The sequence below is a fragment of the Amia ocellicauda genome, chromosome 4 (genome assembly GCF_036373705.1).
Source record: "Amia ocellicauda isolate fAmiCal2 chromosome 4, fAmiCal2.hap1, whole genome shotgun sequence".
NCBI classification, from domain to species: domain Eukaryota; kingdom Metazoa; phylum Chordata; class Actinopteri; order Amiiformes; family Amiidae; genus Amia; species Amia ocellicauda.
The window spans coordinates 35,717,816-35,736,557 of record NC_089853.1 but is presented as its reverse complement, the minus strand read 5'-3'; the positions used below and the strand labels follow the sequence as shown (position 1 = coordinate 35,736,557).

The window sequence follows — 18,742 nt, the reverse complement described above, 5'->3', positions numbered from 1 at the left end:
CAAAATATATAAAATAATCATAATACAAACGAAGAATAACACAAATGCACCCAAGTGATGATAATTATAAAAAAAGCAAATAGTGGTACACAAGTGAATACATATAAATTAATTAATAAGAATAATGAAGGCAATTGAAGCCGGTTGTCACCTTCCTTGACACACATTTTGAATTAGATTATTTATTTATTTTCCAAAGCTGGGGTGGGCAATTCCAGTTCTCGAGGGGATGAGTTGCTGCAGGTTTTATAGCTACCAATAGCTTTTAATTAGCAACTAATTAAGATGTTGAATAAACAGGTGATTTGACATCTTATCCTAATAATGGCTTCAATTAAGTAATTAAGACCTGAGGTGGAATGAAAACCAGAGACTCCTGCAACCCTTGAGGACTGGAATTGCCCTCGCCAGCCCTAAACTGTGATTGGTTGAATGTGTTATACCAAGTGTGAAACATGCTTCTTATTGGATTCAGAGGAATGCATGTATCTGGACACAAAGTCTCCCCGTGGAGATGTTGGAGTGCATTTTATATTATGGCAACAAACAAATAATTGTGGGGCATAGATAAAGCCTGTAGAGAAATCTATTTTTCAGGAAGACCTCATGCAGATTTCAGACTACAAACTGGCTACACTGTTTTTAATGAGAAGTGTTAAGAAATGAGAGAATAATGTTAACCTCTATAATAAAGACAAGTCCCATTTTTATGTGCCATTTTAATAGAGTGCAAGATCGTTTATAGTTCAGATTAAAACTACATTAATGGAAATTGTAATTGCTGGCGCATTAGGAAATCCCCCCACCCCCCTCTGTTTTTGTTTCTTTTTGGGAGTGTGTGTGTGAGGTGGGGGGGGAGTTATTTCTAAATTACCTTAGTTATTTAAAATGTGAAAGTATTAGTATAGACATCTTAACTCCACATTTTCTGCAAGAGAATACATTGCTGTGTCGCAGGAGGAGGAAAAGAATATCAAGAAGAAACGAGGGAAGGAGAACAACCATCAAATCAAATTGCGAAATGAATTTGACTAATGAAATGTGGCAGGTTAATTTACAGTGATTATCATAGATTTGGAATTAAGAAGATGTTTCAGCCTTGCACAGTGCTACTCTGTGTGACTGGTTGCAGTTGGAAATAATTGACAGCTGAACCAAAAGCCTAATGTGGGAAAAGTGCATTTAGTCATAGACTTAAAAACCATTCTGCGGATGAAATTCAATTTGTCAAACAGTATACATAATTTATAGAATCCCAGAGTCATTCAAAGGATGGCTAGAGCTTCTAGGGTGCTTTACTGTTTTTTTTGTAGTCTGTGTGTGCAATTATTCCATATAGAAACTTTTGGACAATACCAACCATTGCAGTCCTACAGAGAATATATGCCCATCTATACTCTTTTGCATTGGTCAGCAGGACTCTCTCACTGAGAAAACTCCAATTAGGGTCATGCCTGTGCACGTCAGTTCAGAGCCCTTTAAGTCAGGTCAAGTCCTGTTTTTGTCAATCTAAACAGCAGTTAATGTCAGGTGCAGTAATGACTGAAGCCTCTGTCACTCACTAACTAGTTCAGTCACTTTTTCCTTGGGTTAATCTTCTGACAACAATGGGAAACTTAGTCTGATATATTTTAACCAGTTTGTTTTCTGAGCTGGGGCAATCGAAAACATATTCAGACAAGCTGCAAGTTTTAATGACGCTAGATTTGATATATTCTTTTGTTTACTTAATATATCATCACTTAGATTGTTGGATTTATCCTGAAAGCAGACAGGGCAAAATGAAGCAAATAAATGTGCAATGTCACTATTGATAATCCTACTGAGGAAAAAGAATGTCCAAATCAATTGAATCTCAGCCTAAGCACCTAGTCATGGCACCGGCAGGCTTCAAAGCAAGAGTAGGCCCAAGCTTGATAAATTCGCCCTTATTATACCTATTGATGTTTAAATTTCTTCAGGGTTGTTACTACACAGGCACCAGGCAGTGACAGAGGTACTGTGACCTCCTTCGATCTATAATTTACACCTGTTAGTTGACTCCCTCATCGTTTGTGAGTACACTCAGGCTTAAAGGTTAACAAAAGAGAAGCAGGCCGGGGTTGTGCTGCCGCAGCAACGGATCAATGCCAAGTAAATAACCTTTTCTACCTTATTTCCCCGAGCAGTATTGATCCATTTTTTTTCTTCCTTTCTTTTTCTTTTTTCTCCCCCTTCCATTCTGTTCTTTGTCATGTCTCCTCGTTTCTTAACCCATGGGGACATCAAACAATTGTTTCATATTGGATGTGCTAAGTGGCAGATTATGACAGCTCCCATTTTATATCCTTTTTCTTCTGGGGTGGGGGGGTGGGCGATTTATGAGAGGAAGCATTTTTACAGACTCAGACAGCCAAAGACGACAGGGAATGAAGTTGTAATGTGAACCAAATCTCTGCAGAGCAATTTTCCCTGGCTCCAGGTTTCAATAGATTTCTTTGATGCAAAGTCAAAATGAGATTTTACAATGCATAAGAAACGCCAACAGACTGAAACTGCAATTATGGTACAGGGTGGAATCCTAATGGTACTGAGGAGCCAAACAGCCGAGTGACATGATTTTTGGTGGGTTGTGTCAATCAGTCTGTGTTGACCTGGTTCTAGACTCTTAAATGCATTGACCTGTATGATATGTCTTACCCAGTCACTGATATCAATATCAAGTCAACATGTTGAACCGAACTCCCCTGATTAATTGCTTACATGTAAATGGAAGTGAAAGATTATGGAACAGATTTCCAATGCAAGATGCTACTGATTCTTGTATTGATGTCAGTCAATAAGCATCTTCTAGACTTTCCCTTCTGTAGCTCATTTGTCCCTTTCATTTTAGAGAAAGGGCCATATTGAAAAACAATCTCCTGCACACGTAAAATCCTCTCCAAATTATTGTATTATTATCATTATTAAAATGTGGGAGTTGGTCCCACAGTACCACAGAGAATTAAAGAGTGGGTGTGGTTTGTTTTTTGTCTTAATTAACTGAGAGAAAATGGCAGTAACATGACTTATATGCATGCATGCTGCTGTAATAAGTAATACAAAAAATGTAAAATGTTCTCATCATAATCAATATATATATATATATATATATATATATATATATATATATATATATAGTAATATATGTTTGGTAAAAATTGTTAGTGATAAACGAGTGAACATGATATTGTTTCATTGTTTGTAGTTGTCCATCAAAGTATCAGGACACTATTTCATTTAATAATTCAGATTGAAAGTTCAGCTATAGCCACAGAATCTCCTGAACTTCACATAGTCTTGAAAGTCTTGTAATACAAACATTTGATATTTCACTCCTGTTAAAAAATTGTGTGTGTGCATATATATATATATATAGTCATTATTCCACAGTCTATGAGGTAAACAGGGGAAATATTGCAAGCAGCTAAAGGCAGACTCCCTGCGGTATTGTTGATTGACTGCATTTTATTGAAATTTCCATTCATTTGTATTGCTTAGAAAACATCTTTTTGAGTAAGTGATGAGTAAGCTTATTATACTGCAAGCTATGGTTCTGTTAATTACGAGAACATAAGTGGAATGAAATCACTAACATGCAAAATGTGCAGTATCAATTACATCGAGTAATTAATGTTTTTTAGTGAGCTAAGGGAAAGGCGTGAGTTGGAATGTGGGGAGGGGGGGCTCGGGGCGGCGATGGTGGGGGGGAGTAATTAGAACCATGAGGTCTTCATTTGGATACTTTTGCTTCAATTAGGTTCAAGCCCGAAAAGGCATTGATTTGCTTATTGATTTTTTGGGGGCTTTTAAAATAACACATTTTGCGCTTGTCTTTGGAGTGTGTGGAACTTCAAAGGCTGCAGAAGTTAGGATAACTATAGTGTGGATTTACTGTATTCTATTATTTCTTTATATATTTGTAAACTGAATCACCCTTGTTGACATGTGCATCTCTTCCATGCTCCTTTCTGTTATGCTTCTGGGACCTCACAGCATTTTAAGCCGACTGTAATTCTAGTTATACAAAATATAATCTCTTTACCAACCTAGATGTTAATTTAGATTAAATTAAATTTCTCATTTTTAATCAATTCTTTTTACGTGGGCTTGTTTTCTTTCTTTCACAATGTCAAATATATTTCAGTTGCTAGTATTATCTAGCAGCACATTAAGCAAATGTCCAATTAAATATATACCTATTTCAAATGCCAATTTAAACTAAACATTAAGGTTATTGCAATTCGATCTTCCGTTTTGGTCAATGATACTGATGTACAGAATGTATGATTTGATGTTAATTGCAAATGCCCCAATACAATAACATTGCCATCCATTAATGCTATCCAGTTTTTATGTGGGTTTAATATATACTTGGCTTACAGCCTGTGAGCACGGGGACTTCCAATAGATTGAAGCATCTCAGGTATGGCTGAGTAACCTTGTGACAGGCATCTTATACTATTGAAATTGGATGGCTGATTGAAAAAAACTATCTTTGAGAGAAACAGACAGAACTGAAGACTGAGACAGACAGAGTAAATTGGACAGTGACGTGTATGGTCTTCATTCCGAGCAAGTCTCCGCATTACGCAAGCGAGGCCCATCACAGCGCTTGAAAACATGTGCAAAAACCCCTCTATGCACAGGTAAGACTGTGAAAGCCTAATTAGATACATTAGGCAGAGCACAATGGATAATTGTTGAAGTCCACTTGAATTCTGATTTTCGTTTTAAATGGAGGTCTTTAAATCAGCGCAGCAGAGCACTTGCAGCTGAAGATTGGAGAGTGCTTTGAGGAGAGATGTTGGAGAGCTTGGGAAAGCCAGTGCCAGAACAGGACTGGTCTAGACTGACGAACAAAGGCTTATCAAGATACAAATTTGGATTCATAATGTAGTTCAATACCGTAGGAAACTGGAAGTCAGGCCTGGGAATGGAATCTCTCACCCCCAAATAGACCTGCGGCTGATTACAATTGACTACAATAGTGTCATTTGTAATTCATATAATTGATAGATTACAGTTCAGTTACACTCCCATTACACAAGTGTCATGCTTCAGATTTTCTAAGTTCATAAATGTATAATCCTCTAACGTATTTTTTAAAATTAAAGACCATGACAATTAAGCAGCTACTATTGTTTTTGTATATTTCCTTTCATGTCAGTGTAATTCTAAAGCATAAAAATATCACTTTAATTGTAATTCAGACCCCTTGGCAAGGCTGGAATGTACTGCATACTCCTTGGACCCACTACAGTATAAGACTTCAAAGTCCAGAAATTGAAAGTCCAGTTTTCATCAAGGCTTATTCCTTTGGTGAGGATACTGGAACTTGAAGAGCATAAAGCAAGGTTCCAAAACAAATACTATGTTATAATGGCTACGTGCATCTCAATTGATCATTTCCTGGTCTATATTTTGAGGGTGTTTAAACTTACAAGTTGCATATCCGTTGGAATTCAATTGGAGATGAATACTAGTTGATATCTTGAAAGTCACTGTAGAGGACATCCAGTTTAAAATCCTTTCAGGATATGCGTGAAATGGGAAAATGACATGCAGGTTACTTTAAAGGTGGAAGACTCACTGTGCAATGTTTAATGCCATGTAGATATAGCTGTGAAAAACATTTAAAAAAAGGACTGTGGTTAAAGACAACATAATGGTTAAACAGAAGAAAACGTGGAAGTTTAACATCAAATCCTGCATACAAATTCCTTTGAATTCGTGAGGAGCCCAGCTATATTTAAGTCAGCTGTATCAGCACAGGAAGAAAACAGCAAAGGCAAAACACCAAGCACCAAAGGAGCAAACGTTAACATTTCAAACCTTGGCTTTGTGCCTCATGAAATGCAACAGACGCTGAGGTTTTATTTTTTGGATGGTGGAAAAGCACTGCTAATGGCAGGTCTCTGAAGTTCATGAGATCCTTTTGCATACCTCCCCTCGTAATAGGTCTAACTGCCTCATGTGAACACAGGTCGAAGGTTAATTGGTACTGGCTGCTGCAGACAATCCCAGATTGGACAGCAGCAGTGCATGCTGACTGTCTCCAGTTTTGTTTTTTGTTTTGTGGCACGAGGTGGAAGTTAGAGACCAAGGCATTGGAAAAAGAAAAGGCGTAAAGGACAAAAAAGACTTGTGAACCTACTTTACAGCATTTGTGCTTGTGTCCAGTGACCTGCTATTGATTTCCTTCGGCCTGTGTGGATCCCACTCCAACATGAGTGATTATCTGCCCTTTTTCATGTGATGACACTGCACTTACTCCGTCTGATCATGCTCCCTGTGATGAATGTACCGGGAGTTGCAACTCTCTCCCCTGGTGACCGAAACTGGGTTAAGTGTGCTTGTTAGGCTGTGAAGCTTTTACTGTGTTTTGTGACGACTCCACAATAAAAGCCATGAGCAAATCTTAGGCCTAACTACTGTGTAGGCAAGGGAAAAAAGAAAGCCTGGTGCCTCAGTAAACAGTAACAAGCTGTATTTTCAGAGCACTCTTGGTGGATGCTCTCTGAGACCTGAGAGCACAGTTTGGGGGAATAACAATTGCTATTCCTCTTAAATAATAACTAGGGACACTTTTCTTACCCAACCTCTTTTAAAAATGGTGCATATCAACAGCATCAACCCTTGTTTGAGGATCCATTTTCTTGGACTGAGTGTCTATGAGAAGCTTGAAGGGGAGGGGGTGAATCTGTATGCCCATCAACTTAATTTGACACTAGATCGCTCTGCCAAGGACAGGATTTGGAGTGTGCTGCTAAGCTAATTTGCCAAATGACAGAATGAACCCTGAATGAGCCTTGTGGCCCAGTTCTCGGTTTCAGCAAACTGTTCAAGACACTGTGTCTGGGGAGACAGTTGCTTCTGGAACAGGGATAGACAACTCTAGTCTCCTTAAATCATTACCTGCTCACAACCTGGAAGCCATCCTTAATTGGCTTAAATAAGCAAACAGATGGTTCAATTACCTAATAGAGAGATGAGGTGCAACAACAACAGAAGACATTGCAGCCTTCCAGTAGCAGGTACAGTTCATCGCTGCTGAAGAGGCACTTTTAAAGTGGCAGATGACTAAGACCTGGAAAAGACAGCCATATATATATCTATATCTCTCTATATATATAGTATTATTATAATATGATTTCCACTTGATTAGTTCAATTAAGTTATTAATATAAGAGATGAAAGAGTGAAATCCACACTGCACCATGACACTACAGACTTGGAGTTACACCTAGGACTCGAATGCGTTACACACATTGTGTTATTCACACTGTTCACAGCTTCTGGAATGTGTTTCCATTGTCAATGTAAAGCACTAGCTACAGAACACACCTGTCTCCCAATATTTAGGGATGTTGCAGAGTCAAACCTCTGCATATAAACAATTGTCCAGAATAGACCTGGAATCTCTATTAATTTCCAGTCATTGATAACTGTGTTCAAATCATTCCTAATTATTGCTGAAAATCTCTGAACACCACATTGTTGTTTTTATGTCACAGTCTCTTTTTAAAGGACAACCTTATTATTACTACCCTAAAAACATAAAAATAAGAATATATTGTTCTCCTATTAAATAAAATGCAAAGGATTCAATAAAATAAAAATACTTCTTTTCTGAACTTCATCCAAAATAAAAGTAAAAATTTAAGTTTATTTCATTTTCATAATTTTTTGCATAAAATTATGCACAATAGCAGCATTTGATCATTTCTTATTCAAGCGACATTTCGTATTCTTCTACTCTATTTTCTTGAACACTCAGTTTGTGGAGAGCTTTGAAAACGAAAACAGTAGAGATACTTTGAACTGAATGTCAACCTTTGGATTCCCCCCCTCCACCCCCATGTAAAATCACTAACTGTAGTAAGTCATATTTCACCCTTCATTAAACTGTAACCAGTTTTGGATTACTTTACTGTTTACTGCATGCTCTGCTCTCCCTCCTTTTGAGTTTTAAGCACACCAACTGTAAATGCAATTCATCTATCCACTGTTTCAAGCTGTATTTTTCCTACAGCAATAGTGATTTCTTTATTTATTTTGTCATTGTTTGAGACAACACCAACCCAGCTACGTTTGGCTCAATACTAACAGCATGATTTTCAAATGGGGGTTGCAGAGTGATATTTTCGAGCCTGATTTATGTGACCAAATCACTTCATTTATATTTTTAAAAGTATATAAGGACAAACAGTTTAAATGAACCCTTACTGGAATGTATTGGTAACCGATTTCTTATACTGTTTAAATGTACACTTCATACTGTAACTTATCATGGACTTGGCAGAACTAGACACTAGCAAACCATTTCAAATGTAAGTCTTTTTCCCTATGTAAGCCCACACCTCCATCAACTATATCAATGTTTCTAGTATTAAAACTTTTTTTAATATAATTTTGGATTATCAAAGTATTTTTATCAGTGCTCTTTCTCTTCAATATCTAAATCAATAAATACAGATATTGCCATTAATGACTTGAACAGCTAAATAACATTCAGAAACTGTGCTGAACTGTGGTACTGCAGTATCAACATTTAACATCCAGATGACAGCTTGAACCCCAAACCCAGACAACACCAACATTTCAAGCTAGACCGAAACACATTTACACCCCATTACATTATTTCAACAGAAAACCTAATTTTATCAAAAGATTAAACCCTAAATTTAGCTCGGATTAAAATATAACCCAAATTTAATAACTCAATTTACCATATTTTAACAATATTACTCAACATAAGGCTCTCCAAACAGCTTAAATGCAACTGTAAGACTATTCTTACCCATCTGTATCCCCAATTAAATCTTTACTTGGTCAAAGATTCAAATTCATCATTATATTTTTATGACATTACATTTTTCAACAAAGTTGAAACAAATTAAGTTCATACAGATATGGCTATTAATTAGCCTAAAACCTAAATCACATTGTGAATCTTCATGTTGAGCTGTGATAGTGCATCACAACGCAGGAACAAAAGCATTTCTCCAATACACCTTGAGGGGCACCAGTAGGTTACTTGCCCATATTTAAAACTTACCACTGCCAATCTGAGGCACACGAAAAGTAAATCAGAATTACACAGCTGCGTACAACAGGACATGCTCTGGCAGAAGGTTTTGCGGTGCCACACAAAGGTTTATGTTAAGATTGTATGTCTTAGGCTCCAAAACATTGGGTAACACTGGGCTATATTAGAGTAACGTGGAGTATGTGTGAGGAGCACATGAGAGCAGTGCCATGCTTTGAGTTGGAGCGATAGAAGCCGTCACATATTGTGAACCTGGTCACACAGTAGGTAATTATGCTGCACTGGTATGCAGTTGGATAATCATGTACCACAGAAAATGTGGAAGGCCTGGGCTGGATACTGTTTTGGATAGTGTTTTAACATGACAGGAGCAGTTGGTTCTTGCTTAAACAGCTGTTTTGAATCTGTTAAACAGTAGATTAAATAATTTGTTACGCAGGCTTAAGGATCATAGCATGGGCTAACTTGGGGAAGACTTGGATCATGGGCTTTATTCCACTCTGTCCTACTGCTTTCTGGCATTCTGACATCACCAGCAGCTGATCAAATCAAGCAGTCAATGTGTAACCATGAGCAATATAATGGAGTTGGAAAACAGTGGTACCTCAAGCCATGTTCTTTTTTAAATTGTGTGAGGGATTAGTTGCCTCACATGGAGTTGAGTTTTAAATAGAATTGCAGTAGCTGCACATTTTACACTTTGGTTGCAATTAATACCAACGCAAACACACTTGATAACTTCACCATTCAAGTCTCACTCTCATTCGTTTGTGTAATACATGCAAGCTAGATGTGTGTAGTCAGACATAACATAATCCACCTTTTTCATCTGGTCTGCAGAAAAGCACTCATCAGCATAAACATAACAAACATTTAGAGGTTAATTCTCCAAGACATAACTAATTGCCAAACCATCAGTTGCACTTCTAGGTGGTTAAATAATTAAACCCTGCTTAATGTATGTAATAGATTTCTCAAATGCAATTGTCACACGTTTGAAACTGATCAGCTACAATCTGTCAATATGTAAGTGTTTGGCCTACTCTGCTTCCAATACAAACTGAGTTGGCTTTTTAAAATATATACATATAAAATGTCCATATCAAAACCTACCCTTACATGTATGTGTTTCCCTCAACAAAACATGGTCATTTCCTGCTTTCTATCTCTAAAGTCTACACATTGCTTGCTTTATATTGGAGTGTTGCCATCCCCTCCTAACATCTTGGGATGCAGAAAACAAAACACCTGAGGGCACAGGCCCAGGCAATTAGTCGATCCCACAAGGAACACCTGTCACCTTCCATCATCCAGAGCAATCAGGCCAACCAATTTCCAGCGTTACTTCCGGGGTAGCCACCTGGACACTATGAGACAGAACTTGAGTCTGAAGTGAAATACATCAATTAAAGAGTAGCTTCAGCCTTAAACTGAAGCTAAATGAATAGTGTTGCTTAATATCTGTGAGTTGCATGACAATAGGATCATATTTAGTCCTGATTGACCACCAAATAAGTAATGAGCCGTGTGCTGTTCCTTTCAGAAATGGACAAGCGAGTTTTAATCTGGAGGATGCAAACAAAATGTGAAGTTTGCAAAGGCTTAACACTCAATTCATTCATTTAAATTGAAGGTATCCTGAAAATCCAGAGTGGTCCCAAAGTTTTCTGCAATCGTGAGGTCAGGTGATCACATCTATTTACCCTTTCATGTCTTTCTTACTCATATAATTAGCTACAGCTTGGGGAATAGGTACATTTTGGTAACTGCCTGGACAAATCAAGATAGGAAATGTGCCTTTAAGTGAAAGTATGTTCACTGTCCATAATCTGACCTTGCACGCCGCCAAGTAAAGTAAATAAACAGATAATAACTGACCCGAAGGTTAATCCTCTGGGCTACTTGTCCTCGACTGAACCTTAGAGGGATAGATGTTCTTGCCCCAGAAACAGTTAGATCATGCTCTCCTATTGATTTTGGAACAAGCTGGAGCAAGAGCGGAACAGTGCTAGAGACAAGGTGAATGAGTATTTGTGTGGCTGTACTTGTGTTACAAGAAAAGCTAATGCTGTGGTTCAGGAGAGAACAAGTGCATTCTTGTGTAGTGTGTGTGTATGTGGGAGGTTATAATAATAAAATACAGGAAGGAGATTCAGTTTTTCAATTGGAAAAGGGTCAGAAGAGCAAAATACTTATTATGTAATTGTTATTATATAACACAAATATTAATTTAAAAAAGCTTTTCTTCGATCTATTCCTTCCAAATAGGGAGAAAAATAAAACACATGGTATATTATAAAATTCAATATATGTTTTTAACCTCATCTACACATGCCATTCTGAATCTATTGATTTATCTCTTCTTATACCAGTACACAAATAAAGCATGGTTCCTCAGCTACTAAAATCAAATCCGAAACCTCTATGAAATCCTCAAATATATAATGACTAATAATTTAAAATGAAAACAGTTTAGACTCAAGCCAGTTTATGATTTCCACAAGGGGAAGGTGTGAGACACTGTAAAAGGCATTGACTCACAATTCTGGTAAAATCTAAACATCTCCTAATCACTGCATGCACATTTTCCATGTTTACATTTTTTTGCCTCCTTGAGTACAAACGCACAATATTTTTTCACTCTCTCTAAAACACAACGTGAAAATCATTATTGCTTGAGTCACAGGCATAGCAATAACTGATGCCAGGCCAAAATGAGGTACATGAGTATAGAAGCCATTTTTAAACTGGAAATGTGGCTCGTGTCTTTTTTATGCCTGTTGGGGTGTTGTCTAATATTGTTTTGCTATGGCTAGAAATTTCTACTGACAAGTAACTCGTACAGTGGAATACTTCCTCGATATGAAATCTTGTCAGCACAGCCTAAAGTATAATTTCGCCTTGTAGCTGTCATTCCTTTGTTTCCTTTTTGTTGGAATGGTAGCCACAGTACATCAAATGCAAAAAAAACTGATAGTAGGAATATGTGACACTTTACAAAATAAAATGCTAACCAGAAGGACGGATTACACTGTAAGCATTTTGGAGGGGTATTAAAAAGTACTTTTGGAGAAGGATGATGTTGAATATTAAAGTATGTAGTACACCAGCAAAACATGATGGATTCACAACTCCAGGAATCCATAGCACAAGCATAATGAAGATAGCAAGGAGGGGCTGCAATCAATAGCTGTGTATCAGCAGGTCCTTCTTTAATTGGCTGATTAGCAGTTCTAAGTTATTGCCAGTTTAGACTTTGATAAAGTGTTGCACCCTTTTAAGCAGTGCATGTGTCATCTCAGAAAAGGCCGAATGAACTGCAATCTACGCTGTCAATCTACTAAATCTGTTAGTATTAATAATTAGGAAGTCTTTTTGTTTCAAAATGTTGCTTATTTCTAAAGCGATGGATGAGACATTTCAATGAAAATATCTCAATTCACTTTCTCATGTACAAAACAGATAAGTATGGGCAGATAGAAAACCTTTGGAAAAGTCGCTTTGGATAAAGGCGTCTACCAAAAAAAAATAGAATACTGAAGTAGACAAATGGATCCATCTCTATATAAGGTTGTACTCAACAGTATTCACACCCTTCATTTGAAAGAGTGATAGGCAGTGATGCATTCAGTTTAATATCCATCAGTCCTCAATGCAGGGCCAGTCCAAAGTCTACCCGAATCAGTCTTCAGAAAACTGAAAATATATTGATAAATAAGAGGATTTCAAAGAACAATCGTGTTTCAAATTAAGGGTGTGTCGACTACAACCACTCACACAGATACATGAAAATTGTTCTAAATTAAGCATTCTCTACAGAGCACTGAACACCTGCAATTTCCCATTGTGCCTGAAGACCAATCGCATTTTCACCCTGCTGTTGGCCTCCATATGGGCAGGGGTGCCCCCTGTAGCAGCACAAATGCTACACCCAATGCAGTAGGTGCCAGCCTGTCTGAACCCCCCAGGCAAAGGCTGTGTAAAAACACTAGACAGGAGCTGGGAAGCTAAAGCACAGAAGGGGCCTTTCTATAGCTATTCTGGAGAACAGGCACATTTGCTACAGGTCCAATGACAAAGAGCACCTGCTAGTGTCACACTATGTAGTGGGTGGGTTGGAGGAGAGACGGAGGGGGGCAGGAGGCCGTCAAGGGTACAGCGGGGCAGGGGTTATTTTCAGTAATGTGAATTGATCCTTGTGACTCCAGGCACTGTGAAGGCCATCGGTGCTGTTTTTGTAAGCTAAGACCTCTGCTTGTCATTCGCTTTTTAATGGATACAAAAAAAAATGTCCTACAGTAATGCAAGTGTCTCTCAGGTTTAATGTCCAGCGTCAAATTGTTCTCTTATTTTCCCTTACTTATTTATGTATTTATTTTTAAACTGGAAAGTAGTTACAAGATTGACTACTTTCTGTTTTGATAATTGTGCTTCATTTTGAAAATAATGGAACAAATTGAAACAAAAACAATCAAATACTGTAAAGACAGACACCTTCTTTTAAGTTGAAATATTTTGGATATAACTACATAAATAATAGTTGTATAGTAGTGGTGGTGATATTAACAATTTTGCTATACAACTTTGAAAGCCACTATCTACTGGCAAAACATTTGCTGTCATTCACAAATTTGTATTTATTTTTTCTTCTCTACTGCATTGGTATGTTTTATTGTTTTAAGAGTATAGATTCTTCTGTCACTGAGGCCGGGACATTGTTTGGAGAGAGACAGAAGCTGCGGAAAGATAATGCTTGGTTGTATCACAGTTGAAAAATGAAACAACAATCCAATGTGACAGCCTCGCCTCTATGGATTGTCCTGAAGTAAAGTGTAAAAGGAATACTGTATCGTTTTCTGCTCTGTGGTTAAATGGTGACCTTAGGTAAGATATCTGGTGGCTAATGTTAATGTCAAATCTGACACAGGCTTTCACAAATGAAGGTTACCCTTCTGTCAACATTGTGCTCCTTGCCAGTTAATGACTACAATCGGGTAAATTTAATTATAGTGGGTAGCCTGCAATTTTCTACAGACTGATAAACACCTTGGAGTGTGTGGAATTATAAAAAGATCAGAAAAGATCCTCATTGTTTGGAAAGCCTGGATTTTGGGGAAATGGAGAGAAAGGAAAAATAAATAACACTAATGCATGAAATAAAAAATGGGGGCACAACTGAATTTTCATAGAGGTGCAATATCAAATGCAATCAACTGAAGTAAATACATATGTAAATGTAAGTAAATGTTTATTCTTCTTTGTTTGTTTAGAGTATGCTGAAAGTAAATGACACAAATACGCCAGGATGCAGCCAGCACGCGGGCACCTGAGGAAAGGAATTTGCCCGTTCACATCGTGTAAGTCTATTCTGTGATTTGTGTCATGTTCACACTTCCATCTGCCTTCTAAAATCCTAAACTATCTGATGCGCGTCTGCACTCGCCTCGGTGGGGTCAGTCAGAGTGCCTTCCCCACTGAAAGTTCACAGGGCATCAGACCCGCACTGAGGTTAATATTTGCTTAAACAAACTTAATAGTGATATCACATTAAAAAGGGCTGCCCCTTCCTCTAGGCTTACCGCTGTAAAGAGTTCCCTCACATTACAATTATAAATTCTATTGTATAGATTTTTAAATTGGATATTCTCTTTCACAGATCATGGCAAAAGAGAGAAGCATAAGGACCCCCCACTCTGCTCTTGTTGTAACTAACATGTGGCGTAGCCTAGCGATGCCCTTGTCATTTAACATAAAAGAAACGGATGTCAAAATAAAACGTCAGCATGCTCTGCAGCGAGCATTTTCCTGAAATCAAAGCCTGTTTCGCAAAACTTGGATGCGCACTGGAGTCTGCTCTCAGCTTTCTGAAGGAAGGAGCTTCGCGGTCCAAGGTCAATGACCTTCTGCATAGCTGTCTCCAGTACACCTAAGGGCACCTGCTAATGTCAGACTCGTCTTGGATTCCTCAAATTGTGCCTGGCCTCTGGTTATTTTCAGTAGTGCTAAGCGATCTCTGTGACCCCAGAGGTCAGGAACGCTGCCTTTTTTTAGCTAGAAGTCAAATGCCAAATCATAGCCCAGGGATCAAAGCCTTCAAAGTCAAACTCTAGTTAGGCGTCCATTGAAATCGGAGCCTTGAGCCTAGCCAAGGACAGGGAGCCAACTCATATCCTGGCTGTAACTCATACGCAAGGCAAGTGCACAACACATTCTCCGTCTCATGCCCTGAATTGTTTTTCATATACATTATTATTATTGAAGATGATGCATTGCTAACTGGTCATGTGATCCAGAAAGCTCACTGTGGTCCCAAACCTGTTAGTGGCCTATATGTCATCCCACTTAATTAAGGCTCAATTTTTATTTATTTATTTATTTTTCTTCCTAGATATAAGCATTGCCGTGAGAACAGGTTCATATTTTTAAAACCACTTCATGCAGTGCTGGCCATTGACGTCATTCTATGTTTAAACAGTGTGCTATTACGTGGGTGGGTACCAAATGCTTTTAGATGCAAATGTGCAAATCACATATAACTAGCACTGAATGTGTCACTACATCTATTAGTGTAAGGCTGATTTCACTATGTAGTTCTAGGCTTTCATTTCATGGGGCCACTTAAAAAATACATATGAACAAAAAGCCTCACACTGAGAATGTCAATGTGTACCAACCGGCTTTCCAAATCAGTTTCAAATTAAGGAAGACTTTTCCATGATTTGTGAAAAACAGTTTTTTTTCCACAGTAAGTGCTAATTGTTTTGTTTGTTATGCTTTGATTATTGCCTACTTTATTACTGATTGGGTTACAGGATACATGTATCTCTATGTCTTATAACAGTGCTATTACAGGTATATACAAAACATGAAAACAATAGAAATACACTAATACAGTTGAAGACTAAAGAGTATATTAATACAATAAGAAGCCCCTGAACTATTGCTATATAGAAAAAACACATTTTTCATTACATAAAATACTTCAACTTCAAGAACATTTTAGTTTTAATGTACAGTACATGTAAGGGATGTGTCAGGTACCGCCTTCACGACAAACATTCATGCTGATTATCCAGCTAATTTACCGTCTCCAAAATGATCTAGTATTGATCACTACATAAAGCCTAGATATGCCATCAGATGTATAGATATGGCTTTGACACAGTAAATCCTATTCTATCCTATTCTCTTGCAATGAACACTAACAAATCAACCTGGGCCTAATGCTAGAATCCACGCTGCAGACCTGATCCTAGATAAAGCAGGGACCATGAACGGCCAGATGGGACTTTGGAAAACATGGTAAAACTTTCTAGATCAAAGCCTTTTCAAGACATACATTTCACCCAATCTTCTGTCCATGCGATCTAGCCCTACCCACACAGTCAACCAAAGGAAACATCCATGACCGTGTTTTTCATTTTCTTTCCATGGACTTCATGGCTCATGTTTTATTTGGAGCGTTGTCTGTGGGAGCACACTGGCCTATGATGAGTTCGCCTGTCCTGGTGTATCCCCGTCTGTGTGGGTTTTGGGGCTGATTTAAAGGTAACCGTCTCTGGAGACTGGCACTGCTCCTAGATCCAGTTAAGCAGTAACACGGCGATCTTTACACTAATTGGACTGTAATGCTTTTCCTGAGGCTTGGAAATCTCTCCCTCCACACCAATTCTGCAGAGGGCAATCAAGTCATTTTGAGAAGAAACATGGGCCTTAGGGACACTAAAGTAACTTTAAGTAGCGCTGGCCTTTTTAGCACAAAGCTCAGCTAATTGTCAACACTTTGTCACCAGCTACAGGGAAATTAAAAAGGAGTGTGGGAGGCTTTAAATGTCATTGAATCCACTGATATATTTCGCATTCATTCCTGTGTACTGCACTATCTGTCAAAGTGCATCGTAATGCACAAGACGGCGGGGTTAAACCAACAATAATTTAAAATCATAAATAAAGCATATAGAGTGCATGCACACCGCCAATGCACGGAACATTAGAGGTTAGCCCGAGGTTAAAATGCAATGAAATAATTGTTTAAAGTAAAAAACAAATGCTAAAAAAAAAAACCAGACATTTATCTTATGGCATCATGTAAGCACAATATTTTCCTTTTGTTGTTGAAAATTGATATCAATACCTCATCAAATTACTAAAAATGCTTTGCCGTTTACTGTAGAAGATCCTAAATAATCATAACCCTAAATAATAAAAATAATAATAATAATTCATGTCTGTTTAGATTGGTCTCTGTTTTATACAAGCCTGCTTTGCTGTACACATTTCAGTGCTGTACATATCCTTTTATTCAGGCTCCTTTTCCCAAGACAGTGAAACATGTTTAATCACATACTGTATGCACAATGTACTGCAATTAGCAGCCACCAGCAAGGGAAAAAGCCCAAAACCATAATTCCACATAACAGTTAACAAGGTTTTAAAATGTAACCATGACATGAAAACAATAGAAAAGCAAAGTCAATGGATAGTCTTTTAACTCTTTCTAAACTCAACTTATAAATCCTCTGTACTCTCTCCCTCCTCTGTCTCTCACTCCCTATCCTTTTTTCTTTTTTTTCGCTCTTGTTCATTTCCCTTTTCCTGCATCCCTGTTCTAGGGGAAATGGAATCTGGCCTCTTGGCAGATAATGTGACACACACGCGTGCGGGCGGAAGACGAGAGTCCAGAGCAACAAAGGGCCGCTGCGGGGTGTTGGAGACTGATATCATCAGGGAGGGGAGCAGGGCATAGGGGGCTGGCAGGAAGGGGACAGGCTTGTGGAAGACCTAAGGAACTGTGCTTATCTCCGCAAGGAGCGGGGAGGCCAAGAGACAGCCTCCCAAGTGTTGTGCCAGAGGATGGGGGCAGCTAGACTGCCCATCAGAGGGCAGCAGCAGCTGTAGCTGGATGGAAACGAATTGACCTGGGCCTAATTCTAGAATCAAGGCCTATATACTACTGGGGTCTTGGTACCTCATGTTGAGGAAAATTGTAGACAATATACCTTGTCTTATATCCAGATAATTGCATCTGCTGATAAGACAGCCTGTCTTTGAAAATATTGGGTCTTGGTCAGTTTGACATATCTGGGGACCAAATAAAATGTGTGCATTTATAAAATGTAATTCTGATTGTGTAATTCTGTAAGATTGGTGAATGGTAAGATGCTGTGTTGTTTTGTTAACATTACAGCAAAGTAAACACATTTTCTTTTTTTGTGCAGCAAACACATTATACACTCACTTAAAGGATTATTAGGAACACCTGTTCAATTTCTCATTCATGCAATTATCTAACCAACCAATCACATGGCAGTTGCTTCAATGCATTTAGGGGTGTGGTCCTGGTCAAGACAATCTCCTGAACTCCAAACTGAATGTCTGAATGGGAAAGAAAGGTGATTTAAGCAATTTTGAGCGTGGCATGGTTGTTGGTGCCAGACGGGCCGGTCTGAGTATTTCACAATCTGCTCAGTTACTGGGATTTTCACGCACAACCATTTCTAGGGTTTACAAAGAATGGTGTGAAAAGGGAAAAACATCCAGTATGCGGCAGTCCTGTGGGCGAAAATGCCTTGTTGATGCTAGAGGTCAGAGGAGAATGGGCCGACTGATTCAAGCTGATAGAAGAGCAACTTTGACTGAAATAACCACTCGTTACAACCGAGGTATGCGGCA

At 38.3% G+C, this 18,742-nt stretch overlaps 1 long non-coding RNA gene across 1 annotated transcript; it reads left to right on the top strand.

Annotated features, from left to right (window-relative positions):
- Nucleotides 1-10,629: 10,629 nt before the first annotated feature.
- LOC136748891 (uncharacterized) lies at nt 10,630-14,860 on the top strand. The gene is made up of 3 exons (XR_010816650.1): nt 10,630-10,750; nt 14,341-14,427; nt 14,727-14,860. It is a non-coding gene; the product is annotated as an uncharacterized LOC136748891 (long non-coding RNA).
- The last annotated feature ends 3,882 nt before the right edge of the window (nt 14,861-18,742 follow it).